General features: G+C 42.0%; 1 long non-coding RNA gene across 1 annotated transcript; it reads left to right on the forward strand.

The window, feature by feature from the left end:
* Window positions 1–489: 489 nt before the first annotated feature.
* On the forward strand, window positions 490–18,708 carry LOC125309573. Its single transcript, XR_007196147.1, has 3 exons — window positions 490–669; window positions 16,039–16,316; window positions 18,043–18,708. It is a non-coding gene; the product is annotated as an uncharacterized LOC125309573 (long non-coding RNA).
* The last annotated feature ends 3,403 nt before the right edge of the window (window positions 18,709–22,111 follow it).

Here is a 22,111-nt window from a genome sequence, read left to right on the forward strand (position 1 = left end):
GTAATCCATCACACACACATGTATATATGCCACTGCAATTTTCTTTTGTAGCCTAGTTATTGTTTTGATTTAATGACAGCCCCTGTCCCTCAGTCCTTTGTATGAATGATGGGAATGCGATACAGCACCATCTGTTAATCTAAATAGTCCATGCTGTTCAGAATATGCATTCAAATGCTAATAATGAACAGTGACTAATCTCCTAGTTGCCCAGGCTCGCTCTGCAGGCTGTTCATTATCTGTTTGGCATGAGGACAGCTCCAGCTTAGAGTCCAGATACAGAGCACTGAGTTTGAGGCATTATTGAGGGATGATGTTTCAGTGTCGTTTTGGGAACTTCACCACACACAGGCTACGGTCTTGGTGACGTCATACAGTGAGCTGGCTTCCCAGTCCTCTGCGGTATTCACTAAATATAGACAGTGGCTGGACTGATTTAATTAAGTCCTTATGTAGGTTTTTTTTTTCCGCTGGACTGGTCATTCTTAGCTCATGGCATGAAGGTAAGGGGATCTTAATTACTGTACAACCGTAGGCACATTTCTAAAAGCTTATCCAAGCAGGAACCTTTCTGTTTCCTTTTTGTTTGTGAGTCCCTTTTTGCTCAGCAGTTTTGTAGGTCTGGTCAATAGAGCCAGAGGACACCAGAGATGACCTAGTGACGTAAGGGTGAGTAAGTGGAAAGGCACACACAACTACAGTGCTATAGTAGTCTCAGCTTGAGGTGATGTCAATTTCTCTTTCCAGTGTTAGAGGTTTGGTTAGGGAATCCCTGGAAACTGATATGCCACAAAATCTGGAATATTCATTTAGACTTCAGACCTCTGTTCATTCAGACAGAGGTTGACCAGGTTCCACAAACTGGGGTGGATTTCCATTATGTCAAATGCAATCTGGTCCAGACACTATAGTCTAGCCAAGTTATTCAAAGTAGTGGCATGATTTTTGGTAATGTCTCTAAAGGGTGATAACATAAACCATTTTTGATATACAGTGTATACTACAAAAGGGATTACATGTTTGCTCAATAAAATGTAATATTCTTGTTTGGGTGACATACTGTAGGCATACATATTTGATTTCAAATGTGTTATTTTTTCAAAATTCTTGAAATGGTAAGCTCTATATTATCATATAGACCTGGCACTATCTGACATAATTGATTGTTTACAAAGTAATGTATAGAAATAAGTTTCATAAAATTAATTAATTTAATGTAAATGTTTGAATGACCCTTTGCTGTCTGCCGATAATAGGCTACTCAGTTACACCCACATCATCTGATTGGTTTGTTCTTGCAGTAGGCTACCTCCCATATGACAGTGCTTCTCAGATTGGTTTGTTGACCAAACGTGTTTGATTATAAAACGATGTGTGTACAAGAAGAAAATCATGTTGGTCCTTTGTTGGATCTTGACCTTGTCTAGATCAACATAGCTGCTCTTGCTAAAAGCCTCCAAGGTGTGTAGATCATATCTACAACTAGAGAATGTAATTCCAGGGAATTACGAGTGCATGAAAATGACGCTAGGACAGACATGGTGGTTGCACAGCTGAATAAAAGTTGATAGTTTAAAAGTAGACAGTTTAAAAGTTGAATATAGATTGGGAGTTGATCACACTAGTTGACTGAAAAGCCCAGGCTGCCAAACAGTTGTGGGCAGAGGACACAATTGGCGGGAGTCATAGCTGATGACAACTGACAGTTGGATTGGTTCAAATATTTCATAGGGAATTATTGTAGTGAGGACTTTTATTTTGAAACAGCTTTGGGCAGAGGAAACAGTTGACGGGAGTCATAGTTGATGACAACTGACAGTTGGAATAGTTGAACAGTTAAAACGTTGGATAGTTTAAATGGTTAAATAATTTAAAAGGGGATTATAGCAGTGAAGACTTTTATTTTGAAACAGTTGTGGGGAGAGGAAACGGTTGACGGGACTCAAAGTTGATGACAACTGACTGTTGCTAGAGTAGTTATGGTGGTTGCTATGCTGGTTGCTAGGTTTTAACTGTGAATGTGGTTGCTAGGCTGTTGCTAGGGTACTTGAAGTCATTGCTAGGGAGTTACTACAGTGGTTTGCTAGTATAATCATCTTGGTTGCTATGGAAACTGACATAGATGCTTAATTTCAATGGTTGCTAGGTAGGTGGTGGTTTAAAGGTGCGATTTGTAGGATTGTTACCGAACGTTCTGCAGGCCAAAATCAAAACACTGGTGAACGTTCTCAAGACTACCAGACGCGAGCCTCTTCTGGGTTGCCAGATGTAATGAAGACTTAGCTAACGTTAGTTGACCTGCAGCTGCTTTAACGTTTCTCCAACCATGACCCAGCTACACATTACGGAAACAGTGAAAACAAAAAATACCTCACTAACCAACGTAACATATTTAGCTGAAGTTAGCGATGCAGATGAAGTTTAGCCTAGGCTAGGCCTACCTGTTGTGGAGAAATATGGCCAGCTCTGCGTCACACTTGATATTCTTCGTTTGACGAAGACGTCACCATCTCAGGAAGCTCCTCCGATGTCTACTTAATTTGTTTATTGTTTTAATTTTGGAAATTTGCCTGCCTCTTGTAGGCATTCATGACTACAACTGACAGCTGTTGACAGTTGGCCTTTGCTAATTTGGCAACCCGAATAGGAGGACGCGCTAGCCCATTATTAATACGCTATTCTAGATTTAATCGTTCAAAACATAAATGAAAATTCTAAGACATTCCGCCCCGTAACTCATTTTTTTTCATGGGTTTTACGGGGTTTTACAGGTTAGAGTAATGTTGTCAAATAAGCCATTACTTCAATTCATCGTGTTTCCTTACTCTCTGACAACATATGGTGATCATTTTTGGAATGGTTACAGTTTATTTTCCATTATTTCCTACATACTGGACCTTTAATATAGTAGGCTAGAGGCATAGTTAATGTTAACTGACAGTTGGAATAGTTGAACAGTTAAATAGTTGGATAGTTTAAATGGTTAAATTATTTAATAGGGAATTATTGTAGTGGAGACTTTTATTTTGAAACAGTTGTGGGCAGAGGAAACAGTTGAACAGGATCTGTAGTCTTAAGAGAGCCAGATTGGCTTCAGTCTTAAGCTTCTCCAACACACATATTGCACACTGCCCTCTCCCCACATACACAGCACACTATCCCATCTCCCCTGTCATCCCCCCAACACACACACCAAGACCCCTGGCAGTTGGGTTAGCCCCTTGAGCCGTGGATCTGCCCAAGGTTTCTTCCTTGGTAAGGGAGTTTTCCTTGCCCCTGTTGCTCTTGGGTGCTCCTTGTTGGTGCCCCCCACCCAATCCCAATCCTCCCCCACCTTTTTTATGCAGCCCTTGCCACTTAATCTACTAAACCCCTCTTCTACTGCACTTTTTACCCCCCCAACTTTGCACAAATAGGCTGACACCAGACATAATTTCACTGCATTTCTTACTTCCAGTAACTATATGCATGTGACAATAAACTTCCTTGTACCTTGTACCTTGTAGATTGTATGCTTAAAGCCTGAGACACTCAGTTGCTGGAGGTGGCCGGAACCATATGGCTCTGGCCGGAACACTTGGCATAGGATTCTAAGTGCTCTATTGTGATGCCATAATCGCCAATGTTAAGTCTATGGGGAAATTTTTAATAGTTTTTAATTAACCCTTAAAGGTGTAGGTTTTTGAACATTCTAAGTTCCGCAACAATAGGCCTTTATCACGGCAGCCGAAGTAGGAAGTGAACAGCCCTGTTCCTGTGTGAGCACAGGTGTTTCTAATTAAGTGTCAGATTCGGCCACAGTTACTTCAACCAGAGGCCTCGTTAATGTTTTTAGGAACACCTGTGGTTTGCCTGCCAACAGGAAATTGAACAGCCCTGCTTCAGCTGCCCGTGGGCTGCCGTGATAAAGGCCTATTGAAGGTTCTAAAATTCTATGTTGAATTCAGTGAACCCAGATATTCTTTAGAATGTTAATTTCCCAACATTCCCGTCACACTGGTGTGACGGTACTCCTTTAAGGGTTAATAGTTCAAAAAGTATAAAAGTTACAAATATGAAAAATACATTCCACACCTGTCCTATGTAAGACCTACGTAACACAGTTTGAATAAAGTTTCTACATTAAAAGGTTGAAGCCGCATTAAACGCAGAAAAAGCGTTAGAAGAAGAAGAAGAAGAAGAACAAATCGGATAACAGTAGATTGCATTTTCATGCACTCTAATAATGACTGCCATAATAAAACGTAAGAGAATGTTTTTTCTTTGCAAAAGATTAATATGCTATTGTTCCATGCTGAGCTGGAGGTTCACTCAGGCCATGTCCGAAAGTAATTAGTATCTGAGAATGAAGTCACTAAAAGTCACAGTCAAAGGTTATTGAGTTACAGTAAATCGATTTACTATGCTGCTTCTGAGGAAGGAAAATGGTAAGGCTTTCAGACACAATAGTTCGATGTTATTGTCGAGAATCTGTCTGGACACTTGCTTAATAATCTGCCTGCCATTTTTCTCATCAGTGACTCAGATATCAAGCTCTTATGGGTGGTGTATTAAAAACACAAAAACACACTGCACTGTTCAAAAACAGGAAAATATGTCAGATCTTGTCATGTTAGGGCAAAGAAAAAAGGACATATGACTCTTCTTAAAATGCTCTCTAAAAACACATTTTTAGAGACCTTGTCACATGTGTTGGAAAGAACCCGTCATCAGTTATGGGTGCCTACCATGGAGGATGGTGTATATATCCTTCAATATGTCCATTGAATATGGATTTCCTATACTCCCTGCTGCATGGAGTTGGAAGTACGACAATGTTGTGTGTTGTGTTGTGGCCAAGCTTTGTTGATGTGTTGTCACATCCTTTTTTTAACTAGAGGAAAAAGGAAACCCTGTAACTCTCTTCCTCAAGTTTTCCCCTCTGTCTTTGAGGTTCTCCTTAACACAAACGAGCTATCATTAGATTTAAGTGAGACGTGTCCTGCTTTGCTGTGTATCTGTTATCTCACTCAGATATCTGCTCTTGAATGTACAGGTTCACCATCGACTGGTCAAACCTTTAAGAACAATGTTTTGAATTAATATACAGTATATGTCATTTTTGGAGGCATGTTTTACAGGCAACTAGTTTTCAAATTCATTTTGATGGTAGGCTATGATCTTCTATAGGATGGATAAACACATCTGTCATGGTAGCTACCCAGGCTATAGTATTGTAGTTTGGGTCACACTACCACTTTTAGTGTAAGAAAAACATTCACAGTGTGACATTGCCACTATATCAGTGCCAGCTGTGCTGCTGTATGCACGGCTTCGTTTGCTTGTCCCAGAGAAAACTCTAAACTCCTGGACTGTTAATTGTTAGGAGTGACATAAACAACTACTGCAGTGCTGTTCTCACAGTTTTCATTGACTTCCCTCCACTACTTCTGGAGTTGCTGTTCCACTGCTGAACCTCAACCCATTGTCAGCCCATTTCGTAAAATATAAAGGTTTACCACACTAAAAACTTGCATAGTGTGTTTCCATGGTAAAAATGTTGGTATTTGATTATCATTGGTGTGGTTAGGGTGGAAACCCATGCGGCAAGTAGGAACCTGTGCTGACCATAACCAAACCCTCTTAAAACCACCAGAAAGCCACAATGCCTGAGCTGCACTGGTGTGCAGGTAATGACAGGCTACTATGGCATTCCAATACAACTTGCGTCATACCACGGGCTACTGAGCCCCTCACCACACACACATACACACACCAGATTTTCCACAATATTTGGTCTGGAATCTATTTCACTGTGATCTACAGTGTGTGTCACAGCCACATAAGGGGTCTCTCTATAGTCAGGTTTTCCTTGGACTGCAGTTGGAATTCCTATTACAAGACTGCTCTTTGAATCTATCCATTGCTATCGATGTACTGTGGATGTTGAGATGTCTTTACTTTTGTATCGTGGCTGCTATAGTCCTTTCAGTTTAATGATGGTGCTACCATCTTCCTCTTTCTGTCTCACAGTGGTCTGCCTCACTACTTTTTGTTTGCCCTGAAATTGGAAAGCAGCCATTCTCTTTTTCCCTTCTTTATTCAAACTGTCCACACAGTCTCTCTCTCTCTCTCTCTTTCTCTTTCTCTCCCTCTCATTTGCCCAAGCCACTTCAGTTTGCCTCACAGCAGAACCGGCTTCTCGATAAATGATTACACATCAAAACACTAAACAAACAGAGGCATTCCTACAACAGTTTGCTTCTGAGATCACAATCTGTCATCTGGCCAGTGGAAAGACTTCAGAAGTTGATTAGTCGTGCCAATTGGAGTTACTCGGGCCCCTTCTGCATATGGTGTCCATCAGGCTGATGGTGGAACAGGGACTCCCCCTGGACTTCTTTAGACTGTATAATCCAAAGTGATAAAGGTGACTGGTTCCCAAGAGCGAACCAAGTTGGCATTTCCTCATCAAGTTGAAAGCGTCTCTTACATCGCGCCATCAGGCATTCATGTAGAGGAGGTCCAGGATATGTCTGACTGCACAAGTGGTATGGGAACACGTACAATGGATGAGGGCAGTAGAGTTGTGGGGGGGGGGGTTGTCAAAGGTTGGTTGGGTTGACTGAAGTGGCACAGTGGGTGCATGCAGAGCAGAATGGGCTTTTTGTTGGAATGCTGCTTACTTCCGGCACTTGTCTGAGTGAAGTCATGGGGATTTGGAGAGGACACAAAACTGGACTCAGTCCTTTGATAGAGTGACAGAGTGGCTCATGACTAATGGCTAGGGTTAGATGCATTTGTTTTTCAACTTCAAAACTGCATGAGTTCAATTCAAAGCCTTGCTATTGTATGGTTTTTCTTTCTGGCTTAATGGAAAATACTTTTCCCCCATCAAGACATACGAAAATATTTTGTTGTTTTACTTGATTTTATTTGTTGACCACATACTATATTTTTCCATGTATTCTGTATTAAAACTTACAACAGACATTTTAATCTCTCAGGAGGGAATAGTAAGCATCCTTTAAAAAAACTGCACTCTGTGATGAGATAATTAGTCTGGAATGCTCTCTAGAGAGGCTCTTTTCTCATGCCATGTCATTTATTTTGTGAAACCAGCACTGTGAGAATGTCACCATCAGTAAGTAATCTTCACTCATCTGAAAGTTTTAAAACAACAGACAGGAAATAGCCATCATCCTGCCTTTTACCCCTCATTCTCTCTATTCCGAGAAGACCTGCACAAGGTTGCCATTCGATTTTGTTAATTTTTAATAAGCTGAGGACCTCATGCCTCTGTGTCTGCAGCATTCTAGGGACAATGGAATTCTGGGTTGTGTTACCATGGGCAACAAAGTACAGTGCTGTCAGCTGGCACTAGGCCCTGAGCCAAGATTCCAGAGGTGCTACATTTTTGCTTTGCAGCCCTTGGGAGAGAGAGAGAGAGAGAGAGAGAGAGAGAGAGAGAGAGAGAAAGAAAGAGAGTGAGCCAGAGGAAACTGTGAGGGGTTAAATAGGGGTCTTTTCTTTCCAGATGTGCAGCTGTATTTCCCACGCTGTGATTAACGTGTCCAGTTCTTTCTTCGCCAAAAACAGTGAAATTCTTCAGTGTTTATCAAACAGTCCTAACTCAGCCTGCAGTGGATCAAGTGTTGCTGTTTAACTATTGTTTATTTTCTGTCCATGGCTTGTACTTTAGCTGACCAGTAGAGAGCTGCTTGTGCCTGTTTACAGTTAAGATGCTCTGGGATTTGCATGGGACTTAATGACATTTCTTGGTAACACTTATTTTTCTAGCATATCTTGACTGATCAACCTTCAGGGCTATTGGACAATGAATCGGAACTGTCTTTGCTTGCTTGTGCTTGTCTCACTTAACATTCATTGTCAAAGGTGACCGAGGCGACGTTTCAGGAAATAACAACAAACACAAAGTTTGTCTGAGAATATGAGTCTGTCTGAGAGTTTGTCTGTGTGGGTTTGCTCCCTGATCAGGCTTTCTCTTCATAATCCCATATATTAAAAACAGTGATACTGCTGTGTTTTATTAATGCTGGCGTTTTGAGTATAGGCCTATGTCTCTCTTGCCTATTATTCCTCAACTAAATTAGATCAGGCCTTTGGTAAAAATAAACCCCTTGGTAAAAACATTGTAGAATACAATAAAAAAAAAATCCCATGCAAATCCAAATTATTCTTTATGTAACAAAATATGTGGAGTATGTCTGAACTTTCTGGACTCACAGCATGACCTTTGATTTACATGTCACAGTTTAAAGGTCTGGTGTCTCACAGAATAAGCCAGACGTCAGTCAAACCAAAGCTAACTGCCAGCCAGTCTCTGCAACGTTCTCCTACAGCAACTCAACTGTACTGCGAGGGCCTCATCACAGATATCAGACTTTACTTTGTATCGGACATGTGAGTTTAACCTGGTAAGACCAGATAAGGTGTGGCAGCTCAGCACAGCACAGCACATGCATCTGACAAAGTTGAATGAGGTTGTGTGTGTGTGTGTGTGTTGTGTGTGTGTGTGTGTTGTGTGTGTGTGTGCATATATATGTGTGTTTAATCATTCTCTCATAGCTATTATTGAGTCATTGAGAATATTTGCTGAAATAACAAAGCACTTGGCGCAACATAGCTCCCAGGCCATGTAAATACCTCCCAATGGTTGCTATTTGAGCAGCAAATGATAACTAATTTCTCTAGGGCTGGGCAGTCCTCATGAGACCATAAGGTTCACTCCGCTCAACACTATATATCATTCAAGTATGAGCAGCCATCTTAAAACTACACTTTAAAATGTCACTTAACAACATCCTATTTTCCATATGTTTTACAGCTCCCAACATACTGTATATTTAGCCCTAATCATAAAGTAAATGTAATTATAAGCCAGAGCTTGTCCATATCTCTCATCACACAGGGCAGGTTGTTGCAAGCCTACATGCTATCAGGTCTTCTGGGGCATGTACATTCAGGAAGGTAGACATTTGTGCAGACATGCTTTGACACGGCACACTGCATCTGAATGTTTCTAAACCCCCCCCCCCATGTTCTCTCGTCTGATCAAACCAAGTCCGGGAATCAGATAAGAAGCTCACGGCAGCTACTGGGCTTACGGAAAAGAGGGGACTTAACACTTAACGCTTTCATCCAAGTGTTGGCAGAGCCCACAGATTTGAGCATGCATCATCATCTGCCTGAGTGGCATGTTTTTGGGGAAGAGTTTTGGACGCATTGTTTTGACTCCCCATCTGCCGTGCAGTGGTTTCTTTTTCATCCAGGAATGCAAGCAAAAAACTGTGCACAGTATTCCCCCTTGAGACCTTGTGACTTGTATTGCCTCACACCAGCATTCTGTCACACACAGCCTGGAGAGGCACCCTGATGAAAACGATGATTTATTGTAGGCCTAATCGCAAAGGGTGCATTTAGTTTTAGTGTGTAAACCACAACATGTTGTCCAGTCCAGGAGGAGTAAAAAGAGGAAAAGTCCCCTCAGACCCAAACCAGATAACTTTGTCCACATATGATTGATGGAGTGATCACAACATGAGCTGTGTCAGGCTGAGAAGCTGATGACACACCATTCGCCCTCCCCAGACCTCACCATTTGAGCCAGAATCTTGAAGCTATTTTAGTTCACAAATGCTCCTAGTGACTAAGAGTTTCAGCTCCGGGGTGACATCATCTCCTCCACACACTTACGAGAGGTTCCGTGGGCTCCTTCCAGAGAACCACTTCCAAAGCTGCTCTTTATTAATCGCCGGCACGGTCCAGGACCAGGAGGTCCAGACCAGGCACGTGGCCTTCGTGCTGCCTTACGGTCTTCCTCGCTCTCTCTCTCCGCTGGCGTTTATACCAGGCACAAGTGCACGAGTCCTTGGTTGGCATCCAGTGCTGGACAGTGTCGTTAAATCTCCACTATTGTTGGGCTCAAGTGAAGGGGGAAGAAGTGCAGAGCTGCCAAACATCTGTGTGGTGCTGGTGCAGATGTTTGTGCCACAAAAAGGCATTGAGCGCTTAGGGACCCCACTGGGTCCGACCTTCTCATCTCTCTCCACAAGAATGTTTTCACAACAAGATGGAAAAATAGCGATGTCTTCACAAATAACCTGAAGTGCTAAATCAGGCCCATGCACATGTAATCCACTCCAAAGACAGTAACTTGAAATAAATAGACAGAGAGTACAATATTGCAGTGTGTATTTATAATAAGTGATATGAAGGAAATCAAATTCCAGTTTCAGTTATGTTATGTGAGTGTTATTTAGATGGAAGTAGAAAGGAACAGAATGGACTTCAAGAAAGTAATGAAATTTCAAATGGTGCAACTTTGTGAAAGATCCCATAGAGAAAGGTCCCCAAAAGAAAAGACTGTAAGGTCTGCTTTGTTTTTTTTCAAAGATGTTATGTCCTTTAAAAGAAGACTGACTGTCCAGTGCATTTGCTGAAGCATGCAGTAGACTCTCATCTCTGATCTGTGAACTTCTCGTCAGTGATATCACTTCAGAAACATGACAAAATAAGTCTGTGACCACAATCACTATGTTTACATTTGAGACTGAGGTTATCCGATGGAACAAGGCCCATCACATTTTTATTTCAAATCAACTTCTCTGACAAGTTGCAGCAGGCCCATTGTTGGATATTCATTTTGATTTGTTTCCTTCTTCATTATTTGTACTAGGACATGCCAGCACTTGAGCAATAAAGCAATTTGTCCCCAGACACAGACATAGCTGTTAAGAGCCAAGACTTCAATATTTAGACTGGATCACCATACAACCATGGATGAATCATGGCTTTTCCAGGGAAGATACCCAGGGCTAGAGGTACGAACATTTGCGAATGTAGCATTATCAGTGCCATAGCCAACCGCAGAAATCGCACGCTATGACATTTATGTTAACGTCGTATTTATCAAACCTGCAGTTCATCGGGTAAACAGCACCTTTCTCCGCCCCCCTACCGCAATTCACCAACACTAACAACTGAACGACACACTTCAATCACAAGCGCAGTTGAATGAAGTTAACTGATGAGAGGAATTGATGAAGGAATCAAACATTTGGCGATTATGAAATAATACCATGCATGAATTTAAGGCACATTTTACAGTTCTCCTCCCATCTTTTTACACGAAACTCCCACTTTCCCCTGACCCTCCTATGAATGCAAAAGCATGAGATGGAAAAGCGCAATTTGACATTCTCAGCTCCCGCAACAGGCAGTCTGCAGTGCGGCCTGTTTTGTCATTTTTTTCAGCAAACATTGCGAAACAAATACGCCTGAAGTGGGTGCAAAAGCATTACTACATTTGGCCCACAGAGTTCTCAGTAAGTCTGTGTTGATGCATGTTGTGAGAAAAAGACATACTGGCACCCACATTGGCTTTGCTGCCATGCTATGGCACTTCCACGTGATGGTCAACCTTTTCCGCTCCTGAGTCAGGGAACAGATGAAGTTGCAAAGGTTGCAACATCTATGCGTCTAACCTCTGTGGTCCAGTCTCACCATGATAGTCCTGTTCAGCATGAGAACAGTCAAGTATCTTTAATGTAATAGACACAGCTCTTCTGTCTTAGCTTAGGAGAACCCAGGCAAAGCTGTTTGCCAGTTTCAATTCAAAGGTTTAACCCTTAAAGGTATAGGTTTTTGAACATTCTAAGTTCCGCAACAATTGAAGGTTCTAAAATTCTATGTTGAATTCAATGAACCCAGATATTCTTTAGAATGTTAATTACCCAACATTCCCGTTACACCGGTGTGACGGTACTCCTTTAAGGGTTAAGAAGCGGTCTGGTGTCAACTCGGTTACTTCTGTCTATCTCTACTGACTCTACTAAATAGGAAACATCAGTAGACACAATCATCTTCATGGTGATGAAGAAAGTCTGACTACAAGCATAGTGATGTTTAACATGACAGTGTGCTGAAGAGGGTAAAGGTAGAACTGCCAGCACACGGGCCTAAGTATGGGTGAAGAATCTGGTTGGACTGGCATTTAGTCATGGTTGATGAAGTGAAGTTTCTCAGTTGTGTTTGAGGTGTATCTTGAGTTGCATCTCTTTTTGCCACTGTTATTGACATGTCTCCTAGACCTCATGAGTATGGAGGTTCTGAGATGCCATACCGTTGAGCCGTCTGGAGGTGTCGTGGAACAAAATCGTCATCATTCAATATAACAAAAGAAGGCGGCCATTTGATGACCCCTGAAATATGCAGCTTCATTTCCGCTGATGGTATTTGTTTGCTATGTTGGTTGTAGTGCACCCTGTTGTGTTATAAAAAAAAGGTTAGGTTGTTGGGTATGATTACTTACAGGTTGTTGGAGGCAGCTTTTAACCAATATCTCATGGCTTTTAACATTCTTCCGATCTGTTGTATTTAACTAAAAAACGGATTAAGTTTTATAGATCTCCAAAGAGGTTCTGTTTAACAATCCGAAAAGGAACCTCCTGAAACCTTCCTCTTTCACAAGGACTTGATCACTGGCCCCACTGAGTCTGCAGCTAACAACCCTGTCTGAACCCGTCTATGGTATGGTCACAGCAACACAGCCCTCCAAGAATCTGACATATCTGAAGTCAGCAGCCCAAACATTGCCCACTGTTGCTTGGGTACAGTGGCTTATGCAAGATCTCTTTGATGTGTTACATAAGGCATTTAGAGGAAATGGAGGCATACTCAATCTGATAATGACAGTGAATGAGATTTCAGCGAGCTTGGGGAGACGGCCTCACAGCGATCTCCTGAAGGCCTTCTGCAAGACTGCTGTCTTTACTGCACTGTTGACTTACTCATTTGCACTATCACCATGACCACTATCACCATTGCACTATCACCATGACACTCATTCACACAGAGCACCTTAGAGCACCTTACCATACCTTACTATGCACAGAGAATCACAGGCTCAGTCCCTGCCTCAGTCATTGCAAAGCCCTCTGATTTAGTAATCACCACTATGTGGATACTGTTTTAGAATTGATTTAGATTGTGTTAGTATAATTTGTATTTTTGTAATTTGTATTTTAGTATATTTTTATATATTGTATTAAGTGTTAGTATAATTTGTATTTTAGTATATTTAGCATATTCTTTATCTTCTACTGTCCTTACTGCTTAGTTGTGTTTTTATATTATATACTTTAATTACTCTTTCTGCTGTTAAAGAATGTGTTTGTGTTGTATGTATGCTGCTGCTGAGACCTTGAATTTCCCCTGGGGATCAATAAAGTATCTGTCTATCTATCTATCTATCTATCTTTAGGCGCAAGAGCTTTGAAAGCAAGATACTCTTGTCTTTCATCATTTTAGTGGGAGTTCATCTGTTCTTGGTCATCCAGTGCTTGATTGCTCACATGTGGTTACAGTAGGAGAACAGTGTGTCAGCATCTACACAGGATTACTTTATCTCTGGCTTACCCATGTTTCCCATTAATATTTATCACTATTATTTCTGATGGGAGCGTCACAGACAACAAATTGTTTCCCTCAGCAAACTTATATCCTGTCTCCTAGACTAGAGTCAGCAGTTAGCATGTCCCTCCCAGGTCAGATAAGACAGTTGGGATTCATACAACAAATATTTACATACCTCTGAAAAAAATAAATTCTGTCCAACTAACAAAGCCAAGGAGCAGAAGAGCAACCCCTGTAGAAGTGTCACTCCTCCGGCTAAACTCTGACTGACACCAACCCCTGCAGCTCCAGCCTACAGATGCGAATCACATCCTCTCAGTCACAAGGGAACAGAGAAAAAGTCCCCTTAAGAAATACAGAGGAAGCTGTGAGGTTAACATCTAGCACTCTCCCAGTGTGGTCAAGCCTCAGCAGTGGAGGCCTGGTTCATCAGTGACGTGTGTATGGTCTGTCTGACCATGAAACAAGCAGTAATATTCTTTGATGCTAAATTAAGCTAAAGACCGGTTAGCTTCTGGGCTAACTGAACTCAAGTCTCTTTTGAATGCACCCAGGGACATAAGCACAGCTATCTTGGTAACAGGCTGAGGTATTTGAGCATCCTGTCGTCACTGCAGCCTGCTATAACTGCACGCTTCACTAGACGCAGATGGGGGCTTTGACAGAGCGATCGCGTTCCATTGTTGTGGAAAATCCTGAACGCAAATGACACATAGGCACTGAAGAATCTGGAGCTTGCAAAAATAAACTCAGGATCAAAGTGCAATGTCCATTTCTGTGGTGATGTTTTAACTCCACTCTCCATGTTATTTTCTTTTAGTGACCCCCAATGCCCCTGCCCTTCTACAATGAGTGCATAACTACAAACAGACCGAAAATGAAAATAAAAGAAAGCTGAAGGGAAGTAGCCTAACTGCTGAGAATGGGAACATTATGGATGGGTTTTGAAATGAGTGTCCATTCAAATGACTACCATTCTCTTGGCCTGTCTAAGGACTCTGTGCTATCATTAGAATTACTGTAGATCCTTCTTTTAACTATTTGTGGGGGTGTGTGAAGTCATGAGCCATTTATGTCAATGAGCCATGGAGCCAGATCAATGTCTCAGATTTGTCTGCTTTCTGTCTTTGTACCGGTAAATGATTGCCAAATGTTAAATTATAGTCAATCCCACTCAGCATTGATGTAAACCATATGTGTTGTGGTTTTCACAGTTCTTTAACAACATTTATAAGCACTGGTCATGATTGTCCCTTGGGAGCAAAGTGCTGAAACTTAACTCTTCATGAAAGAAAAAAAAATAGATCTTTTGAAAAAGCAGTGCTTCAAATCCATTCAAGAGGTGACGGCCATATCAGGAAGAGCCCCTGTCCAAATGCTCAGAAGGACTGAGCAGCTTCAGGGACAAGTTAAAAAGATTCCCACCATCATCCACTGCCAAAATTGTCCTCCATTAAGAGTGTTGATTCTAAATTTTGGCTGATTGTCCACCGACTCTTCCTCAGCTTGTCAGAGGGAGAGGAAAAGCCTTTATCTGGAGGCAAAAGGAAACAACCCAGCCCCAAAATCTGGAATATGTTGAGCGTTGTGGAACCCTCTCTGTCCGTAATGCCTTATTACGGAGGCTCTTAGAGACAGGCACCAAATCTGGCTTATTTCTCTTTGTCAACAATCGAAACCTTTTAACCATCAAAGTGTGACATTACTGCAAGGTCTGCAACACCCTCGCTCAAACTTGAAAGGAAGGTTTATGGAGTACGAAATAAGATGTTGATAGAAGAGGTCAAGTAGGATTTGTTTTTATCTGTGTTTTCCAAAACACTTGGCAGACCCCGAGGATAAGTTCAAGGCAATGATAACTGTGCTTTTAACAGTGTTGCTCCTGGGCTATTTTAGTTTTGGGCTTGGTCACTCTGTTTGAGAAATAATAAAGTCTGTCACATTATTGGAAGTATGACTGTGCCATACTTGCAGATAACACAGACATGTACAGTAAGTGTGCCCCACTCTAGTACTTGTTACCGGCATCTTTGGAGAACACATAACACCACCCCCACACACACACACACATACATACACACATACACACACATGCCATAGTAAAAACACTGTGCTGTCATGCAGAAATGAACAAACAGTTCATCTTTTGATTAATCAGTAACTCAGGTTGTGTCTGTGTCAATCTAGTTTTCCCAGGTGTATCACTGCCACACCTACTGATACTATCTTTCCACCACAAAATGTTGAGCAAGTATGTTTTTCTTTTTGAGTCATTTTTACGACCCACACTCTACCGGCAAAGTCATAACATGGGAGATGCACATCACTTCCCACATATTCTTCATATTCAGTACTCCTGAAGCATCCCGTGTTTCCTAACTGAAGAACGCTTTGAGTACCCTTTCTAAAAATATAACACATGCAAACACACATACACACCATACCAACAGACACACACATACACACACACACACCATACCAACAGACACACACATACACAATACCAACAGACATGCACACACGTACATACACAATGCCAAAAGACAAACACACACACACACACAATGCCAACAGACAGACACACACACACACAGTTACACTGTTTTCTTCTTTGTCACTTAGTTTGTCCGTGTAAATGTTGTCCCAGGAGATCAGGCTGGGTACACCCCACACACCGTGCTTTGCCAAGAACCAGGAACAATGCGCACTTTGTGCTGGGAACATTCCATCATCAGACTTTGCTCAGGTTGCCCTGAGCCTCCCTCCACTCTCCAAAGGAACAGGTTCGACTCCTCCACACCACACGTGGTGCTTGTCTTGGATGCTTTACCCGCCTGAAGGGCCTCATCCTGGCATCCAGTGAATGTGATCAAATCTGAAAGTCCTGTCCACCTTTGCAGGTACTGTAACTAAGTAAGAGTTGACCATGCTTGACCAAAATGGATGCTATTGAAATGGAATTGTGGCATCCACCTAAATGTATTAGGTGGATGCCTTTGGCAGATAGAGTTGATGCTGTGCAGAACAGCAGTTGTGACACTGCTGACATAAAACTGACACACTGCAAGTATGCCCCATTAAGACAGAGGGGCTTTAAAATATCCAGTTCTCATATAAGGAATCAAAGGTTTCATGTGCTTTGGGATGCGCACAAGCACTCAAGTCTGGCTTTACGTGTAGGGATTGTAAATATCCTGCAGTATAAATCTCATTCGTGTGAGAGGTCTCAGACTGTTTATCTAAATTGCCCAGTCTGAGACTACAGTCAGTCTCAGAATGTACATGTTTGTGTTCAGGAAATTCTCTGTGAGCAACTTTCTCATGGAAGTTTTTGTGTGTGTGCAATGAATAACAGTTTTCACTTCAATGACAGACAGAGAAAGAGAGGGAGAGAGAGAGAAGAGGCGGGCGGCCAGAGACAGACAGATAATGATAAACAGAGTGAGAATGGATCTTGTTTTCTTTCTGTTCTAGCGTGTTTTACAAGGATCACCAAGTTCACCCTGCCTCCATGTGGCCACCATGGGAACATACCCGCCTGCAAGCATTATGGACCCTTTCAAGAGAGTTCCATTATCAGCATCATAGTTGGCCCCACAAGGCTTCCGTTTTAACATTCCATATGTTATCTTAATGCAGAGGAAGTAGATTGGGGCTCAAATAGAACGTTTAAGCATTGTTTTTGTTTTTATTGTTGAAAGGGTCTATAGGAATCAGCACTTCTCCCTTGTGCATAATTACACAATCATTGCATTTACACCAAATATACCCTTCAGAAAACCAAAGAAACATTTACTTGATTAACTTCATCTGTTGCTTGGACCTTAACTGGTAACTCCATGGCAGGCCATGAAAAAAATAGTAATTTCTTTCCATTGTCCCTGATGTTTACCTCTCTCATTTTTATTGCATGCGCTCCCTCCTTGACCCTATTCTAAACCCACACTAAAACCAGTGGCCTGTGGTGCCAAGAATTCCAACACAGCTCTGATAAGGGCCGAATATTGTGCAGCGTTTTGATGACATACACCAGAGATCCTGTCCAAAAAGCATGACACAATAAGTAGACTAGAAGACAAACACACCCAATTAAGCATAATAAATCTCTGTCCAAACACAGCTCTCTCTCACACGTTCTCCCCGCATGGGTCAGGAGTGGGCTGCTGATGGGTCATGTGACTGGTGCATGGTCCAGGTTCTGCTCTGTCACCAGTGCCTACCCCCCCCCCCCCAGTCCTCACCATTTGCTCCACTCAACACATCATTGTCATTGAGGACGCCGGCTGAATTGGTGGAACGGTGTTATCCGTGTTAGCGCCAGGGTGTCAGACAATCTGGTAGTGTTGGGTGTGAACTGAACTGCCTGGCCAAAGAACTGCGGTGCCGGAAGGCTGGCATCTTATCGGCCCAGGCGCTGATGGCAGATCCCAAATAGCCATTAGGGGAGTTTAAAGAACATTTCCAATTGATGGCTGATTAAACAAATGGCCAGTACTGAGAACTGAGCTGAAGTCAACAAATACTAGGCCTAGTAGATGTCATGGCGGCTTGAATGACTGTGAATGCAAATGACATAGCAGTCATCCAAATGAATGTTATTAACCAAATAATTTTGTTTATTTCTAGAAGCGGCTGCATGGGAAGGTTTTCTTTGCAATCTCATCTGTGTGACCTTTTGTCCTTCCAACCAAATCCTTCCTGACAAAGCCTTATTTCGTGTGCTACTGAGAACTTGGGAACAAAAGATTGTAAGCAAAAGACTGTAACGAAACAAAAAACTGGGAAGAACTTGGAAACTTGGAACAAAAGACTGTCATTTCACATTTTCTTCATAGCTGATTCTTTTCCACTGCCACTAAAATGTGAAGCCACCTCAGCATGAGGTGCGAATTACAAATGGTCAGTCAAAGAAGAGCTATGATTTAACAACAACACATGGACAAAGAGCCAGCACAACTAGGCCTGTGCCAGGAACAGCTTTGTAAACAAAATGTGACTGACTTCCCCGACAGTGAAAAAATGTTTATCAACTAAAAGTGGATGTTTTGTCTAGGTTCAATTTATAGAACCAGGAAAGGGCTGTATCTTCTTGTGCCTTGACGACATTAGGAATGCAAAGTACTTAACTTCACCGAGATTATCAGTTTGTGCATGTGTCAAACAGGATGACACAATAACCCAAACACATATGTCAAGGGATTGCAATACACTGCAACTTCGTGGGTAAATAAATAAAAATACCCTAAGTGAAACTCGAAGCCAGAATAGCGACCCTCCATCAGATTGAGAAGGATGAACAGTTCCTCGACACCATTCTCTCTGTAAGTACCTCTCTTACACACACTATTGCCAGATGCCCTGATTTCACTCTGTCCTCCAATACTTTAACCATGCCATGCACTAATGCAACTTCTGTCCCTGTTGCCTCTCCCCGGCCTCTGCTGAGAACCAAGCCTGCTCTGCTGGCCAGCTCCACTCCACACCAGCCTGAGCCATGGCGTAGAAGCAAGCATCACAAGCACGGCAGACGGTCTGGACGGCACTCAGGCCCAGTCCAACCTATACGACTGGAAAATCGCTACGCCATTCTGACCGAGGATGAGGAGCCCCTCCTGCCCCGAGACAACCATCCTGGTCCCTCCTCAAAGTCGGTGCCCCCGGCCCCCTCCTCCCGGACCTCATCAACCTCCACCCTGGTCATCGGCAGTTCCATGGTTAGAGACCTCTGCATTCCCCCATCATGTAGCGGTCCCTCCAAGGTCTACTGCTTCCCTGGTGCCAAGGTCCTTGACATCCAGCAGAAACTCCCAAGCATCCTGGCCTGCCACACCAAGATTAACAACATCATCGTACACGTGGGCACAAACGACATCAGAGATAAGCAGTCAGTAGCACTGCAGGAAAACTACAAAACTCTCATCACCACCCTGATGGGCACAGAAAAATGCTTTGTCATCTCTGGGCCTCCCTACCTACAGAAAAGGTGCTGAGAGATGGTCCAGACTGTTCGATCTCCACACCTGGCTCAAACGCTACTGCGCCTTCCTAAGCATCCCCTATGTCAACAACTGGGGCTTGTTCTGGGAGAGGCCCAGTATGCTGAAGCGTGATGGTCTCCACCCAAACCAACATGGAGACATTCTGTAGAAAATATTACAGATTCACGCCCCCCAGGTATTGATTCGAATGGCATTATACATGTGGATGGGTCTGAGAATGTTTTCTGGAGGGTAACATACAAGACTACTACCATAGTTCAAGCTGCTTCATGCAATAGCATGACTTATGCTTATAGTTCTATTCCAACGTTGATTTCTACCCAACGTATAGTAAAAAGAAAAGACAAATTTAAAACTAGAAACCTAACAAATATTCTTTCCATACCTCAGCATATTCCTCAAAAGCCAGAGGCATTTTCAGCTAACATGGGTTTACTAAATATAGGTGCACTCACTACCAAAACCTTTGCAATCAATGATTTTATTAGTGAAAAAAAATTGGATTTTCTGTTTCTTGTTGAAACCTGTCCCCCAAATTATAATTTCTTCCACTCAATTAGACAAGGCAAACGAGGTGGTGGAATTGCCTCCATTCTCTCAAACAAATATAGCTGCACTAGAGTCAACTTTGGCGAATTCGCTTCCTTTGAGTATATTGCCCTCACTCTGAAGGCTGACCCAGCTGTACTTCTATTAACCTTATACCGCCCTCCTAAACTATGGACTGGCTTTCTCGACCAGTTTTCTGAACTTATGTCGCTCATCATCACTAGCTATGATCGGATAATTGTAAATGGCGACTTTAATATTCATGTCAATAAGACAACTGATGCTAAAGCCAGTAAGTTCCTTAATGTGTTGGACAGTTTAGAGCTAAAGCAGCATGTTACAGGACCCACCCACAACCTTGGCAACACCCTTGATCTAGTAATTTCTAGAGGGATAGAAGTCACAGACTTATCAGTAAATGATATAAATATGTCTGATCATTATTGTGTATCTTTTAATATAGTACTACATACTTTAAAAATTCATCCCGAAATTGCAATCAAATTACGACTCTTGGACATTAGAGCAGAACAGCAGTTCATAGCTCTTATAGACTCCATAAATTTAGATATTTTACATCATCCCATTGATCAAATGGTAGAGGCTCTCAATGTCGTGAATTAGGCTCTGCTTGACAGAGTGGCACCCTTAAAAGACTAAAAAAGGCCCTGTAGCAAACTGACACCTTGGATGAACGAAAATATCCATGATCTAAAAAAGATCATGTAGAAAAAAAAGCTGAGAGAACATGGAGAAAACTAAGTTACAGGTTCACCGTGCCATTCTAAAAAAGAAAAATAGCAAATTATAATAGAGCTATTCGAAATGAGAGAAGGAACCACTTCTCTAAGGTAATTGCTGAAAACAGTGGAAACTCTAGGGTGTTGTTCTCTACCATTGAAAGGCTATTGCATCAAACACCTTTTGATACACTCAGTCAGGCATCCTCTCTAAGATGCTAAGAATTTGCAGACTTCTTCAAAAACAAAGTCATTTCTATAAGGGAGGCTATTGGTAACACAAGTAATATGTTTGATAGTACACCCAAAACAGCCCCCAAAATTAAGGTTCTTTAGCACTATTACTCAATCTGAGCTTAGTAAAATTATAACTCAAACTGGCTCCTCAACATGTGTTTTGGATCCAATCCATACTAGATTCCTCAAAAAAGTATATGATAGCTTAGCTCCCTTTATTCTCAAGGTAATAAATACCTCATTAGAAACAGGTATATTTCCAACTGCTTTTAAAACCGCTGTTGTGAAACCTTTACTTAAAAAGTCAAATCTTGACCATACCAATTTGAGCAACTACAGGCCTATATCAAATCTACCGTTCCTGAGCAAAGTACTTGAAAAAGTCGTTTGTAATCAGTTAAATACCTTCCTCAACGAAAACAGTATCCTTGAAAAATTCCAATCAGGTTTTAGATCAAATCACAGCACAGAAACGGCTCTAGTAAAAATAGTCAATGATCTCAGACTGGCTACTGACTCAAACAAAGTCTCAATCCTTATTCTTCTGGATTAGAGTGCGGCATTTGACACCATTGATCATAGCATCCTAATTCACCGCTAAGTGGGTGGGTCAGCTCTGATAATGCTCTAAACTGGTTTCAAACCTACATTACTGGCAGAGATTTTTTATATCAGTCTAGGAGATCATGTATCTGAAAACATGACTTGCCTTTTGGTGTGGCCCAGGGAGCTGCCTTGGTCCCTTTGCTATTTTCCCTATATATGCTTCCGTTGGGAACGTCATAAGTCAGCATAATTTAAACTTCCACAGCTACGAATGATACCCAATTGCATATTTCTGTGGAGCCAACTAACCCCCAGATGGCCTTTGCTCCCTCACTGCATGCCTAACCTCCATTAATCAGTGGATGAGCAAAAATTTTTTGAAACTAAATGATGACAAAACAGAGGTACATTTGGTTGGACCAAAACTAAAGCGAGATATTGTTTTAGTAATCTGGGGAACTTGGCGCACCAGGTCAAACCAAAAGTAACAAGCCTTCCCGTGTCATCTTAGATGCAGAGTTAAGTTTTAAGCCCCATATCAGTAAAGTTACTCAGGCAGCCTATTTCCACCTGAGAAACATTGCCAAAGTGCGCCCCTTTTGCAGCATAAAACTAATTTACGCC

Source organism: Alosa alosa, chromosome 16, assembly GCF_017589495.1.
Source record: "Alosa alosa isolate M-15738 ecotype Scorff River chromosome 16, AALO_Geno_1.1, whole genome shotgun sequence".
In the NCBI taxonomy this organism is placed as follows: Eukaryota; Metazoa; Chordata; class Actinopteri; order Clupeiformes; family Clupeidae; genus Alosa; species Alosa alosa.